Below are 17,223 nucleotides of genomic sequence, written 5' to 3' on the forward strand. Positions count from 1 at the left end.
CTCATCAAATCCTCAAACCCACTGGCAACAACTAATTAATATGTTGGCTGTAGCTCCTTCTCCGCCATCTCTATGAGAGATCCGGAAAGAAATGCTGCCAAGTCAGCCTTGTTGGCAGAGAGGCTGAGGAATGAGTTGAAGTTGGAGGGGAGCTTCACGTCCTTTGAACTGATGACACGTCTGATTGGGCGGGTTTTGCCGGCTCTTTTTTCCCTTGTGCCAGACTTGATGGAGACCTCCTGATACCGATCGAACATAACATAAACCCTGAAGTACATGGGACCAAAGTGGTTTAAGACACTGGTACAGAATACATTGCTCAGATCTCCAAAAGTCTCTGATTTCTCAGGCTTGCCAATTGCTTGTATCAGTGCAGGGCCGTCAATGATCAAGCAGGTTTTTGCTGTATTCTTGGGAAGGTTTTTTGACACTTCTATGTCCTTGGTCAGCATTTCTTGAAGCTGGGACTTGTCGGTAGAATGGAGTTTCCCATTGGTGTCTGCTAGTGCACGTGGGACTGATGAAAGCTCATGCCTCAGGATGTTATTCAGGTCCACATCTCTCCCTCCCTGTGCTGCCACAAACAGTCTTTGGATTAGATTCCTGTCAGCTTTGATCTCTTTCTGTTTGCCAGCTCCACTTGGTTGAATGCTTACTTTGTACATCCTGCTTATTGATGGTGTTTTGTTCCTAGATAATGCAGCATGAAAGTCTGTTGACTTCTCAATAAGGCGAGTGGAGACAAATGTTTCAACTAGGGATGCTCCTGTTTCACCAGCCTTGAGGACTTCTTCTTTGATTGAGTCTCAAACAATACGAGGAATCTTGACCATGGTGGTTTGGAGACATTTTCCAATGCATTCTGTATGCTATAACATCACACTTAACAATTCCATGTACCGGTAAATACAAAACAGAGGTTTTTTTGCACAATTTCTATGTATTTTTGAAGAAAAGGTTAATTTTCACCCTTCACTAATTGCCCAGAGGGGTATTACATCAATCTTCCCTCACTAAAAACTGCTCTTCTATGTGAGGATTGATAAATAAAAGCAATTAGAACCAGTAAATTTAGTTTTATATGGCATTTTGCCTATCTATTAGAAAGTGTGAGAAAATTATATATTTTTGCCATAGGTTGACCTTTGACCCCCACTGTAACCATGGTAACCCCTTAATTATATATATTTTTTAAAATACTGAGATGCATTTTGTAGGCAATATCATCAGCAACAAAATGATGTATAAAAACCCCATGTAGAGTAAAATGGCTGGGCAAATAAATGGGATATTGTTACAAACATCTCTTCTCTTTTTCAACACTTCGGAAATACTGATTTAGCAAAAAAAGGGTTAAAAATGACCCTTTTCGGGAAAATCTCAGCTGACATCCACCCTTTCCCAATGCACCACCCCATGCCCTAACTCTTCCCACTGGATGCCTGTCTCCAACATAAAATGATTTTCAAATCAATTTCTAAGCCACTTTTTCACTTTCGTTTCCTCTACTATGTGTGTGTATATATATATATATATATATATATATATATATATATATATATATATATATATATATATATATATATATATATATATATATATATATATATATATATACTGTGATTAAAAACACATACATATACATATACATAAACATATACATAAAAATGCAATCTACAAACATACAGATATATTATGTGCATGTAAGTGCTTGGAAAATGTATGATGTTAAAGTTATAACCTTAACTTATAAGCTATCGACTGATTTTCCAACTGCCCGGATCATCAGCTGGGCACCGATTTTCATCGAGGTTTTGATCCTTTCAGCCAGAACCTCTCCAAACAACAGATCCACAACCCTGGCCGCAGGTCCAAATCAGCAGATTACCAACATCCTCTAAGTTGTGTCCAAACAGTCAATCAACACAGCAATGGAGAATCCTTATTCAATCTTATTTAATTATTACTTTCATTGAAAGTACTAGGGCATTGCCCGTACGTGGGTGCCCGTTCCTTGCCAAAAAAAAAAAAAAACGCTACCCGTACGCTCTACCCCGCCCGTACGCCCGTAAACAAAAAATAACAACGCTCTTCGCTTCCGCCCTTCGCTCTGACTGAATTGGGAGAAATAATGCGCATAAGAAATCGAATTACGTACCGTAATGGCGGTCAGCTCGTAACGCGCACACTGTCCGGAAGTTCGCATATCGCATATCTATCTATCTATCTATTAATGCCCATTTATTCAATTATCGCCAACGTATTTTGGCTTTTTGCAATTTAATCGCAAGGAAAAGTAGAAAGAGAAGAGGGAAAAAAAGAAAAGCCTTGCCTTGCTGCAAACAGCTGCTGCAAACAACAACAACATGGAAGGCTGCACTGTCCGGAAGTTGGCATATCGCAGTTACGATTATTTTAGTGTTAATGGCCAATTATTCAATTAGCGCCAACGTATTTTGGCTGTTTGCAATTTAATCGCAAGGAAAAGTAGAAAGAGAAGAGGGAAAAAAAGAAAAGCCTTGCATTAACGCATTAACGCTTGCATTGCATTAACGGTTCGGCACACGTGATAGCTCGCTGCTCTCTGATTGGTTGAAGCGTTTTTTGGACATAGCTCGGTAGGTACTTGTCCGATTAATTACAAACCTTGAAAAGGCACATCCTCGGGTCCCCAGCAATATACCTGGCAAGTTTCAAGTATATCGGACCCGTGGTTGTCGAGAAACAGCGGTCACAGACACACAGACACACAGACAGACACACAGAGATTGCTGGAATTATAGATAGATTACCACATACGAATAACTTGAATCATACATCACTTTATATAATAATATATTAAGTGACAAACACTTTACCTCATAGACATGTCAATTACACAGCACCTCCATCTAACCATCCACTCAAACTTATATTACACTCAAATATATCACATTACATTATATCATTACTTACTTATAGTCTTCATCCCAATGGGACTTAAGGCTGTTACAAGCTTTTGTCATTTATCTCGATCCTGAGCTACATTCTGTGCCTCACACCATGATGGACCCAACTCCTCCAGATCAGTTACCATCGTCAAACGCCAAGTTGTTTTTGGCCTGCCTGGTTCCCTCCTTCCTGGCACTGTCCATCCGAAAGCAACATTGGGGATTTGGTCAGGGGACATTCGAAGCATGGAGCCAAGCCATTGGAGGCGGCGACACTGAATTTCAAGGGCAATGCAGTGGCAACCGGTTTTTTCATGCAAGTCTTTGTTGGATATCTTATTTTGCCAGAAGATGCGGCAGATTTTCCAAGGCATCCATTGTGGAAAGATTCCACCTTGCCTACATCTGACCTAATTACCCGCCAGTACTCAGAGCTATACAGAAGAACAGACTTGACATATGCTGTTATAAAGTCTTATATTTGTCTTCAGGCTGCGTCACGTCGCTTCCGCTTCCGGTCTTGCCGGCGAGGTTTCGTTTATTCGCAGCTGTCTACGCTCTCCATCGAAATCGAAGTTAAGTAATTGTTCCCATTTGTATTTTCGTTCTAACTGTATTTATTTAATGGTGTTGTACGTATCGTGTGTCCCGAGGAAGATTTTCGGTGCAAATCTTTCATACCTGTATAGAAAATCGTGTTAATTCGTGTCATGTCTTTTGAGGCCTTGTACAGTGTCCAACCTTGAGGCTTTGTTTTCCTCTCAGCGGTCCGTCGTTTGTGCTCCAATAACTTTCGTTCTCTGTTTTCCCAGTCTTTTCACCCCATAGCCTACTTCCTTGTTTAAAAATCAACTAAAAAAAACAAAACAAAAAAACATTTCCTTCTCTGTTCTTATTCTTTGTTCTCATTCGTTTATTCGTTCTTATTCGTTCGTTCGTTCGTTCTTCGACCACGTGTTTCTCCCCCATTTCCCCAGATAGTTTTCACTGTTATAAACCTTAAAATGTTTACACTTTCCCCTCAAGTTCTGTATTCCGTCGTATATTATAACACCTTTTTCTTCTTCTTTAAAAGGCTGCTTGTTTCGACTTGCTCACCAAATCTATCCATCCCGAAAAAAAATTCCATCTCTTTCAGTGCCTCTTTTCTACATTCCCTAAACTCTCCTGCACTCCATCCTCCCTCCAGCGTCCTTAAACGTATTTTTGACTCGAAGATCACAAGAAACTCATTTTGCAATAAATGTTCGTTTCCCATTAATTGTACACTTTCTAAAATCCAATCTCACCCCTCCCCTCCAAATCTTCCCCATAACCCCTCCCATCCAAATCTTCCCCATCACCCCTCCCCTCCAAATCATCCCCCTTGCCACTCCTCTCCTAATCCTCCCCATCACCCATCCCTTTCAAATCTCCCCCCTTGCCCCTTCTCTCCTAAACTCCCCCTACACCCCTCCCCTCCAAGACTCCCCCTCGCCCCTCCCCTCCTAGACTCCCCCCTCACCCCTCCCCCTCCCCTCCAAGACTCCCCCTCGCCACTCCCCTCCTAAACTCCCCCCTCGCCCCTCCCCTTCAAATCTCCCCACCCTCATTTCTTCTCAATTTCCCCCCTCTCACTCCTCCTCCTCAAAGCGTCCTCCCCGCTTCGTCCCCCTTCCAACTCTCACCTCCATCTCCCCCAAACTTCTGCCTCGATCTTCCCCCTCCTCAAATAACACCTCATTGTGCCTCACCCAATCACCATCAAACCTTTTGTCCGCCCCATCCTTCCCTTTCTCCGAGCTATTCTGAAATCTGACACACCTTCAACAGCTCTCCCTACCTCTTCCACCTCTTCCACATCCTACCCTACCCCTCCTCCCCCCTGTTCTGTATCCGATGCTCCCCCTTCCTCTTCATTATCGGTATGGACCTCAAACATCCGGGGCCTTCGTTCAAACTCAACTGATCTCTCCATACAAGTTGCTTCTGTCAAACCAGACATGATCTGCTTAACAGAAACTTTCCTCCTTCATGATGTCTCTGAATCCTTAGTATCTCTCCCGGGTTACTCCCTCCTCCGGTATGATAGACCTGAGCCTCGTCCTGGAGGTGGGGTTGCTATCTTTATCAAAAACTCTCTTTCTCACTCGCCTTGCACTGCACTCTCTCCACCTCACCCCCAGGAATACCTCTGGCTACGGCTTCCCCTTCGCTCCCACCTCTTGTTCATATGTGTGTTGTACCGTCCACCAAACAGTGATGACTCCATCTACATCTCGCTGTCTGATAATATGGACCAACTTCTGTCTACTCATCCCAACTCTCTCTTCCTCATATGTGGTGATTTCAATTGTCACCATGCCAGTTGGCTGGGTGTGGGTACCTCTCTCACCAGGCATGGCTCCTCAGCAAAGGACTTCTGCGACTCACTGGGACTGACACAATCTGTCAATTTCCCGACCCGGATCTCAGTCAATGGAGCATCTTCCCTTCTGGACTTGGTTATGACTAACTTCCCTGAAAATGTCTGCTGCTCTTCTTCTGCTCCAATCGGCTCATCTGATCATGTGCTTGTTAAAGTGGACATCTCTCTGACCATTCTCAGGGAGCCTGCTCAGCGTCGACAAGTCTGGCATTTCACTCAGGCCAACTGGCACGGTCTTCAAGCAGCCATCAATCATCTGGACTGGTCTTCCATCTCTACCACCTCTGACATCAACTCATCCTGGGAATTCTTCCAAAGTAAATTGCTCTCTCTCATGCACAGATTTATCCCATCTCGTCTTCAGTTGTCATACCCTTCCTCCCATCCATGGTACACGGAATCTTGTGGTGAGGCTGTTGCCCAGAAACAACTTGCCTTCGTCTCCTGGAAAGCAAATCCAACGGAAGGAAATCTCATTTCCTTTCACAAAGCCTGAAACAAGTGTGTGTCCACCCTCAGCAGAGCCAGGAAACAATATCTCTCCGTTCTCAAGACCGAACTCTCTTATCTGTCTCCCTCTTCCAAATCATGGTGGCGTCTGGTGAAATCTGTTTCTGGTGTTTGTTCCCCCTCCATCCCCTCCCTTAACTCAAACGGCGACACAGCTGACTCCGCACGTGAAAAAGCTGAATGCCTCAACTCTGTGTTTGCCTCCAAATCTTGTATCCCAAACCCATCCCTCTCTGTACCCACCGTACCCAGTCGTACCCAGCTGCTCCTGGACTCTGTGTCCTTTCCTCCTGACAAGATGGAAAAGTTTCTGTCAACCCTCGACTCTGATTCTGCAACTGGACCTGACGGCATCAGCCCACGGGTCCTAAAATCCTGTTCTTCCGCTCTTTCACTCCCTCTCTGTTCTCTTCACCCTCTCTTTTGCTCAAGGTCAACTGCCATCTGCTTGGAAATCAGCCAACGTCACCGCTTTGCACAAAAAAGGTGCAAAAACAGATCTTAGCAACTACAGACCAATCAGCCTTCTCCCAATTATCAGCAAAGTCATGGAATCCATCATTGCTTCGGATATGAAGTCTTTCCTCTTCTCCAATGGCTTGATCTCTGATCATCAATTTGGTTTCAGACCAGGTCACTCTACTCTGGACATGCTGCTTCTGCTGTCAACAATGGATGGAGGTCCTCAATGCCAAACAGGAAATTAGAGCTGTCTCCCTCGACATATCACGTGCCTTCGATACGGTCTAGCACCCCGCTCTGCTCACCAAACTCTCCTCCTTTGGTATCCATGGAAATCTCCACGCATGGCTGGTGGACTTCCTCTCTCGTCGTAGTCAACGTGTGGCCCTGAATGGGTTTCTCTCATCTCCTCTTCCTGTTCAGGCTGGAGTTCCCCAAGGCAGTGTTCTGGGCCGTGTGCTTTTTCTGGTCTTCATCAATGATCTCTCTGACTCTCTTGGAAATCCTCTCTATCTCTTTGCTGATAACTCCACTCTCTGCCGCTCCATTCCTCATCCCTCAGATCGGCAGTCTGCAGCCTCCTCACTCTCTGCAGACCTGGACAAAATCACAGACTGGGCAAACAAGTGGAACATGTCTTTCAATCCTGACAAATCTCACACTCTTACGATGCCTCTCCGAAAAGACCAACTGGACAACCCTCCCATCTACTTTCTGAATAATCCTCTCCAAGAAGTTCCGTAACTCAAGCTTTTGGGTCTCACTATCTGCCATGATCTTTCCTGGGAAAACCACATTTCCAAGCTGGCCTCCAAAGCCAGTCGCCGACTGGGCATCCTCCGTCGTGCGAAGTCCTTCCTTGGCACACCTGAGCTCCTCACCACATACAAGGCTTTCATCTGCAGCTCAATGGAATACTGCTCTCCCCTCTGGGCTGGTGCTCCTGCCTCACACCTAGCTTGTCTTCACGCTGTTGAAACCAAAGCGTTCAGAATCATTGGAATCTCCCGCGATGACGCTATCTCCGAGGGCCTTTCAACTTAGTCACCGCAGGCAGGTTGGTGGTCTTTTCGTCTTCTACTGACTCCTCTCCGGCCTTGCTCCCCCAGCTCTCTCTCGGCTCTGTCCCCCAAATATTCCTACAGGTCGCACAAGATCTGCCAGCAAACCCTCTTATGGTTAAAGTGCCAAAATCAACTCTCTGCTCACCTTCACTCCTTCATTCCTCTTTTCTCCCGTCTCTGGAACAAACTCCCTCACTCTCTTCAATCCCACTCCTCCCTCCAGGTCTTTAAAATGGCTGTTCACCACCATCTCTTATCTTCCCCAATCCAAAACCTTGATCTTTTCTACCCCCGCTAATTTCACCCCAAATTCACTTTTTTGAGGTGACTTTTGTCTTCTTTCCTGGAAGTCCTTGGTGTCCTTGCGTTTTATACCTATCCTGTCTCCCCCCAGGCCCTCTCCCTCCCACACATCTCCTGATGTGCCTGCTCTCAAATGTTGTGTTTGTGTGCTTCCTCCCCTTCTCTCCCCATCTTGTCGACCGCTCCCCTTTTTATATACTTTGTTTGCTTGTTTGTTTGATTTGTTTCTTTGATAAATGTTAGCTCTTTCACGAGCCTCGACTCTGTATACAAAAAAAAAAAAAAAAACTGTACTCCTTCGACTTCCAAATAGAATAGAGTTGAGCGATTGCATTACAAGCTTTGCGGATTCTTACTTGATGTCTTTCTTGGCTCCATTGTCTTTACCGATTAGACTGCCTCGGTATGTAAACTCATCTACAGTCTCCCGGGCTTCTCCATTTACAGTAATGGATGCAGGAGGTACGGTGTTGCTGTTCATCACCTTTGTCTTGGTGGTATGGACATTAAGATCTGTCCTTCTTCTGGATAGCTAGCCTGTCATTGTCCATGCAAATGTGTGTCCCTTGATGACAAAACAGCAAAATCGTCAGCAAAGTCTAGATCTTCAGGTTGGGTGGAAAGGGTCCACTGGATGCCTCGAGGTCTATATGATGTGGTATTCCTCATGATCCAGTCGATTGTAATCAGAAAGTGGATAGGAGATATAATACAACCTTGGTGAACTCCAGACTCTACCGGGAACCACTGTGATAAAGAGGTGTTCAGGATGACAATGTATGCAAAGTGGTTATAGAATTTGCTTGTTGGAGTGATCATCTTCTGTGTAATTCCATAAGATCTCAGTATTTTCCACAGGCCTGCTATATAAACATGATCAAATTCATTCTTGAAGTCAATGAAATTGATATTAAGGAGGTGCATTTCATTCTAAGCATTCATATTATTATAATATAAATATATTATATTGCAATCAAACTTCAATAAGTTTGAGTGAAATCCATACTTACCAATGTTGTAGTGATGAAGCTTCTTCATTATGCGTGCTTCATGCAACATCTGTAAAAAATAAAAAATAAAAGCAGAAAACAGAAAGATAAAATTATACAAATTCCTTCAATAAGCTGGAATCAGGTTAGGTCACCCCATTACCAAAACCACAAGATTGTAACTCTCACACAGAGATGCACGGCCTCAGGAGCCAAGAGACAAAGATGTATAACGGACAAAGATTCTACTAGGACAGTTCAGAGGTAAGTTAAACTGTGTTGTTAGTTCAACAGTTAAAAACACCAATATCTCAATATAAACACAAACTTACAATGTCTCCATTTCCCACAGATTTTGTCAACTTCAAAGCAACCTGAAAGAGGCGACAAGAGATGGTATTACAACATCTCAGTTACAATTTGGGAAAATGAGTAAAATATATGATATTGGTGTGTGGTGATGTACAATTATTATATCTGTTTATACTAAAGTCAACGTCGGAGATAAATGACAGAAAGGAACAATTTCACATAGACGGACGATAAAAAGGGGAATAGGTAAACGATTACATCAATACACCACAAGTGAATCTAGTCGAGTGTTAAGAATTGGAAGGACAAAACATTGAGGTACAAGCGATGAGGGAGTGGGAGGGGGTGAGGAGCAGTGATGGGCATCAAAGTGTGAATTGAGGGGAAAAAAGAAAAGAAAAATCAATGGTAGGAATGAAGAAGCCCCCTCAACTTTGCATCCAGTGATTTTCCACATTATTTTTGGTGATATTTGACACTCAACCATCATCTGTCACAGATTACACATTATTTGTTCATTGCAATCACATCTATGATGTAATTTTTTGCAGGAGTGATGTGGGGCCTGCAAGTCAAAACAAAAAGCATCGTTCATCTCATCAGAAATAGAGAAGATACGATACATTCAGATGCAGAATTTCCCGATCCCTTTGCTCTCGTCCTTCTTCCATGTGTCTCCCCGTCGTGTCCCTCTACACTGCCTGCTGTCTGTATTTTCCACCGTGTACAGTTCTGTGTTCTATCTCGCTCTCCCACAAACTGTTCCATCTCCCAGAAAGTGAAATGAAGACATAGCAGGTACATCACACAGCTTGTACCTTTTTTGCAGAGTTGACATTCTTTGCTTTGTAAACGAATCCAGTACTTCCTTCTCCAATTTTGGAGATAACCTCCCACTCATCGAACTGAAAACAAAGGCACAAACAGAGCTTCACAACATTGCTTCTGAAATAAAATAGAATTAAGAAAGAGCAATCAGAGATTGCAGACCCTCGCCAGGACGTGTTTTTGGTGGTTTTTAAGGCTTTGTGTTAAAACAAATATGGCGGCCGAACCACGTGACCGATGACGTCGTTTTGTTTTCTCCACTAATTTACCCCTTGATTGAGCTCATAAAATTTCATTTTGATCGGATTAAGTTTAGTACTTATCGAATTATGACATCATAATGGAGGCACCTATGACATCATCATTAACATATGTTATTCCCCATGAAGAGTTCTTTACAATAAGCCATGTCTCAATTTTTATTATGCAGTGCTTTTGGAGATATGGAGATGCAAAGTTTTTCGGTTTTTCCAGGATGGCGCCCGTACCATGTGACCTATGATGTCGTAATTATCTTTTAAAAACTCTGCAAAAGGAGTGAAATTTTCCTGTCAAATGTCGATGGTGAAAATTTCCTGCCAATCGGACCAACGCTTGCAGAGAAAATCATATTTATTCTGTGAAGACAAACAGACAGACAGACTGAGACAGACAAATGAAAAATCACTCATGCAGCAACACTTGGCAAAACAAAACAAAGCAGAATGGCACTCAGTAGTGCATCCTTTTGACCTCAAAAATAATTAGTGGTTGAATTCAGTGACCTGATATGCAAATCTTCTTCAAATTTTAAGTTAATCGGATGAAAATTGACAATTTTAGAAATTTGGCCTCGGTTGACCTTTTGGTCCATGTTGACCTCAAAAATAGTTGGTGGTTGGTTTCAGTTCGCTGATATGAAAATCCTATTCATATTTCAAATCAATCGGATGAAAATTGAGGATTTTAGAAATTTGAAAAAAAAGTGTTTGACCTTTGGCCTAAGCTGACCTTTTGACCTCAAAATAAATTTGATTTTGTCCGACCACAAACTCTACCATTTGGTGAAGTTTCGTGACGATCAGTTTAAAATTGTGATCTGCAGGCAAGTATACGTGACCGGACAGACAAACAAACACACAAACACACACACAAACAGGAATGATCAACATTCAACGCCAATTTTTTTTTTTTTTGCCAAGTAACAGACACACAACAAATATGTCGTGCATGGCACGATACTTGCAAAATCCCTAAAATTGGTTGTTGGTCCATGATGACCTCAAAAATAGTTGGTGGTTGAATTCAGTAAACCGACGTGCAAATCCTCTTCAAATTTCAAGTCATCAGATGAAAATTAACAATTTTAAATAATTTGGCCTATGTTGACCTTTTGGTTGATGTTGACCTCAAAGATAATTGGTGGTTATATTCAGTGACCTCAAATGCAAATCCTCTTCAAATTTCAAGTCAATTGTATGAAAATTGAGGATTTTAGAAATTGCAGCTTATTTGTTGACCTATGGCCTATGTTGACCTTTTGGCTGATGTTGACCTCAAACATACTTGGTGGTTGAATTAACTGACCAGATATACAAATCCTCTCCAAATTTCAATTTAAGCGGATGAAAATTGAGGATTCTAGAAATCTGGCCGATGTTGATCTCAAAAATACTTGGTGTTTGAATTCAGTGACCAGATATGCAAATCCTTTTCAAATTTCAAGTTAATCTGATGAAAATTGAGGATTTTAGTAATCCGAGAAACGTTGGTGACCTTTTGGCCTATGTTGACCTCAAATATGCATGATGATTGAATTCAGTGACCAGATATACAAATCCTCGTCAAATTTCAAGTCAATGGGATGAAAATTGAGGATTTTAGAGATTTGAAAAAAAGGGTTTGACCAAAAGAAACCATTTGACTTCATTTTGTCGGACCACAAACTTTACGATTTTGTGAAGATCAGTTTCAAATTGTTACATGCAGGCAAGTATCAGTGAGTGGACGGACGGACGGACGGACACACACACACACACACACACACACACACACACACACACACACACACACACACACACACACACACACACACACACACACACACACACACACACACACACACACACACACACACACACGTGATCAACATCCTTGTCCAAAAAAAAAAAATTGCCAAGTAACTAACAGACAAATGCAATACCCTCTCTTCTGGCAAGGGTAATGACAAAGCCATGTTTAAATGATTATTTCACATCAACTCGATAATCATCATCATCATGTTCATATTCATATTCATATTCATGTACCATACTCTTGGCCCGTGGTTCCCAACCTGGGGGCCATGGTGTATTTCTCGGGGGCCATGGGGTAATTTGAACCATACTAAAATATATATATTGTTGCGGATCCGGGGTCGGCACTCCCGTTATCAATTGGGGGTCAATCCCCTGGTCGTTTTCACTGGCCGATCCTCCCGGTCCTGGAAATATGACGTCACTTCCGGTCGGTCGTAGCCAGGGTCATGGGTCAATGGTGGTATCCCCAAATACCTGCGTACTAGGACCGGCCGTAAGCGAGGAGATATTTCCACCCGGGCCGCAGCGTCAATGGATGCGCCGAGCGAAGCGCGCTGCGACTCGGGCCGTTATTAACAGACTACACCCGATTATAGCGGTTGGCCAAATCGTGCCACAGATATTCAATTGAAAGAAAGGACGAGAGCGATCGAATGAAGAGAGAAACCAAAGGTAAAGAAGGTACACAGGTTTATTTCTCTTCTACAAGAGGAAAACGAAAGGGCAAGAATATACCATAGAGGCAAAGCAGGACACAGGGCAAGCTTATCTATACGGTCTTACTTATCATACGCCCAGGACAATACAGACACACTTACACGGGTGGGAGATGGCAATGGTAGGAATGGCTGGAAGGATGAGACGGTCCAAGGAGCTGGCGGAGCAGGAAAAGGTCCGGGGATGACGGCACGACGTCGAGGTCCCGCTCGAACGCCCACGCTCTGGTTCAGCGGCAAAACCCGGCCGGCAGCGCTGGTGATATTGCTGCGTCGAGCGCACCGATTCTCGTACGCACAAAGGAATGTTTGGGCCAACAAAAGGTTCTCCGTGCACGTCTGTGCTCCTCCCTCTCCTCTACGTGCTCTTCTCCTGTCTCATCTGCGTGCTCCCTCACTCATCTCCGTAAGCAGTCCCCGTGACCGCTTTTATTGCTCGCCGCACGAATCAAGCCGCGTCTCTGAGGGCACGCCTCCCGGTCGACTCCCCTCAGCCTTGGTTAGCCGGCGAGGGCTTACCGGCCACGACCTTGATGGTGAGATGACGTGGCCACACCTCCATCTTGGCGCTCTGCCTCCTTTTTCGGGCTTTACCTCATGGCTTATGGCGTCTCACACGGGCCAGTGGATCCAGTTGGCAGAACTTTGGCACCAATGAAAGGGCGGCTGCGCCACCAGATGAATGGGGTTGCAAGGGGCCTAGGTTATTTGATTAATGCAACGTCGATTCAACTATTGGAAACACAGCCTTAACTAAACACATATTAAGGAAATGTCTATTGAGAGGTCCTATGGTGTCCTGCCTGTTGCAATGTGGACTAGCTTGGGTGCGACCTTTGACCTTTACAAGAAATGGGGATATTTACAGGAGTATTTACAGGGAATTATTTACAATGGAACTTTACAAACAATTTACTAAGTGCAGGTTCTCAAAACCGTTACAATATTTTTTTTTTTTTTATTGTTTTGAATTTGATATTGTTTTGATTTTTACTTATTACAGATTTGACGTTATGGCTTCTGGGAGTAAAAAAAGAAAGTATCTTGACGAATACATAAAGCTTGGATTCACATCCATTACCGTGTCTGGCCAAGAGAAACCACAATGTGTGCTGTGTCACAAGGTTTTGAGTCCTGAATCCATGAGGCCATCCAAGTTGAAGTTGCACCTCGAGACAAATCACGCACAACATGCAAAGCAGGATCCCGAATTTTTCAAGCTGCTTGAAAATTTTTAAAGCGACAGAAGTTGGATGAGGGAGGAGCTTTTCAACAACAAAATGTAGCAACTGTCCAGGCTTCTTATGAAGTTTCTCTTGAAATTGCAAAGAAGAAAAAAACCCACTCAATTGGGGAGACACTCATCAAGCCTTGTACCCTCCTCATTGTCGAACGGGTTCTCGGCAAGGCAGAGGCTCGCAAAGTTGAACAGGTGTCTTTATCGAATAACACAGTGCAGCATCGTATCCGTGACATGTGAAACAACAGATCATCCATGAGATTAAGGTGGTGCCTTTTGGCTTGTTTTCTTTTCAACATGATGAATCAACCGATGTTAGTTCCTGCTCCGAACTACTGGCATCCGTTCGCTATGTCAAGGAAGATGATATCAAGGAAGAATTCTTGTTCTGTAGTGCCCTGGAAACAATGACAAAAGCTAACGACGTCATGGAAAAAATGAAGTCGTTCTTCGATGCGGGAGAAATTCAGTGAGAGAATGTATGCGGTGTCTGCACTGACGGTGCTCCTGCCATGCTTGGTTCCAAATCCGGATTCCAAGCAAAAGTGAAGATGCTGGCACCACAAGCGAAAGGAACCCACTACGATTCATCGCTATGCCCTGGCTTGTAAGACTCTCCCTCTCTCATTGAAGAAAGTTATTGAAGTCGTAATCAAGATTGTTAACTACATCAAGGCAGGGGCTCTCAACACCCAAATGTTCAAGGAGCTGTGCAAAGACATGAACGCGGAACATGAAACGTTGCTGTACTATACTGCTGTACGCTGGCTTTCAAAAGGGAATGTTCTGAACCGCGTCTTTGAACTTCGTGCGGAAGTCAAACATTTCTTGAATCTTCAAGGAAAACATGACCTCCTGCAGCATTACGACAAAGAATTGTGGAACGAACAACTTGCTTATCTTGCTGACATTTTCGAGCAGCGGAACCAGCTGAACCTCAAGCTCCAAGGAAGAGCGACTAATATTATTCTTTTCCACGATCATCTCAGAGGATTTGTTGCCAAGCTCCAAAACTGGCACAGGAATGTGAACACAGGAAACATTGCCATGTTCGAAAGAATGTCTGAATTGCAAGACAGCATGGGAAAAGAGCTCAATCCATAGTATCTCTCCCGGGCTACTCCCTCCTCCGGTGTGATAGACCTGAGCCTCGTCCTGGAGGCGGGGTTGCTATCTTTATCAAAAACTCTCTTCCTCACTCGCCCTGCACTGCACTCTCTCCACCTCACCCCCAGGAATACCTCTGGCTACGGCTTCCCCTTCGCTCCCACCTCTTGTTCATATGTGTGTTGTACCGTCCACCAAACAGTGATGACTCCATCTACATCTCGCTGTCTGACGATATGGACCAACTTCTATCTACTCATCCCAACTCTCTCTTCCTCATATGTGGTGATTTCAACTGTCATCATGCCAGTTGGCTGGGTGTGGGTACCTCTCTCACCAGCCATGGCTCCTCAGCAAAGGACTTCTGCGACTCACTGGGACTGACACAATCTGTCAATTTCCCGACCCGGATCTCAGTCAACGGAACATTTTCTCTTCTGGACTTGGTTATGACTAACTTCCCTGAAAATGTCTGCTGCTCTTCTTCTGCTCCGATCGGATCATCTGATCATGTCCTTGTTAAAGTGGACATCTCTCTGACCATCCTCAGGGAGCCTGCTCAGCGTCGACGAGTCTGGCATTTCACTCAGGCCAACTGGCACGGTCTTCAAGCAGCCATCAATCATCTGGATTGGTCTCCCATCTCTACCACCTCTGACATCAACTCATCCTGGGAATTCTTCCAAAGTAAATTGCTCTCTCTCATGCACAGATTTATCCCATCTCGTCTTCAGTTGTCATACCCTTCCTCCCGTCCATGGTACACGGAATCTTGTGGTGAGGCTGTTGCCCAGAAACAACTTGCCTTCGTCTCCTGGAAAGCAAATCCAACGGAAGGAAATCTCATTTCCTTTCACAAAGCCCGAAACAAGCGTGTGTCCACCCTCAGGAGAGCCAGGAAACAATATCTTCACGTTCTCAAGACCGAACTCTCTTATCTGTCTCCCTCTTCCAAATCCTGGTGGCGTCTGGTCAAATCCGTTTCTGGTGTTTGTTCCCCCTCCATCCCCTCCCTTACCTCAAACGGCTACACAGCTGACTCCGCACGTGAAAAAGCTGAATGCCTCAACTCTGTGTTTGCCTCTAAATCTTGTGTCCCAAACCCATCCCTCTCTGTACCCACCATACCCAGTCGTACCCTGCTGCTCCTGGACTCCGTGTCCTTTCCTCCTGACAAGGTGGAAAGGTTTCTCTCAACCCTCGACTCTGATTCTGCAACTGGACCCGACGGCATCAGCCCACGGGTCCTAAAATCCTGCTCTGCTGCTCTATCTCACCCTCTCTCTGTTCTCTTCACCCTCTCTTTTGCTCAAGGTCAACTGCCATCTGCTTGGAAATCAGCCAACATCACCGCTTTGCACAAAAAAGGTGCAAAAACAGATCCTAGCAACTACAGACAAATCAGCCTTCTCCCAATTATCAGCAAAGTCATGGAATCCATCATTGCTTCGGATATGAAATCTTTCCTCTTCTCCAATGGCTTGATCTCTGATCATCAATTTGGTTTCAGACCAGGTCACTCTACTCTGGACATGCTGCTTCTGCTGTCTCAACAATGGATGGAGGTCCTCAATGCCAAACAGGAAATTAGAGCTGTCTCCCTCGACATATCACGTGCCTTCGACACGGTCTGGCACCCCGCTCTGCTCACCAAACTCTCCTCCTTTGGTATCCATGGAAATCTCCATGCATGGCTGGCGGACTTCCTCTCTAGTCGTCGTCAACGTGTGGCCCTGAATGGGTTTCTCTCATCTCCTCTTCCTGTTCAGGCTGGAGTTCCCCAAGGCAGTGTTCTGGGCCCCGTGCTTTTTCTGGTCTTCATCAATGATCTCTCTGACTCTCTCGAAAATCCTCTCTATCTCTTTGCTGATGACTCCACTCTCTGCCGCTCCATTCCTCTTCCCTCAGATCGGCAGTCTGCTGCCTCCTCACTCTCTGAAGACCTGGACAAAATCACAGACTGGTCAAACAAGTGGAACATGTCTTTCAATCCTGACAAATCTCACACTCTTACTATGTCTCTCCGAAAAGATCGACTGGACAACCCTCCCATCTACTTTCTCAACAATCCTCTCCAAGAAGTTCTGTCGCTCAAGATTTTGGGTCTCACTATCTGCCATGATCTTTCTTGGGAAAACCACATTTCCAAGCTGGCCTCCAAAGCCAGTCGCCGACTGGGCATCCTCCGTCGTGCGAAGTCCTTCCTCAGCACACCTGAGATCCTCACCACATACAAGGCTTTCATCCGCAGCTCAATGGAATACTGTTCTCCCCTATGGGCCGGTGTTCCTGCCTCAC

The sequence above is a fragment of the Myxine glutinosa genome, unplaced genomic scaffold (assembly GCF_964187855.1).
Source record: "Myxine glutinosa unplaced genomic scaffold, kmMyxGlut1.1 SCAFFOLD_205, whole genome shotgun sequence".
In the NCBI taxonomy this organism is placed as follows: domain Eukaryota; kingdom Metazoa; phylum Chordata; class Myxini; order Myxiniformes; family Myxinidae; genus Myxine; species Myxine glutinosa.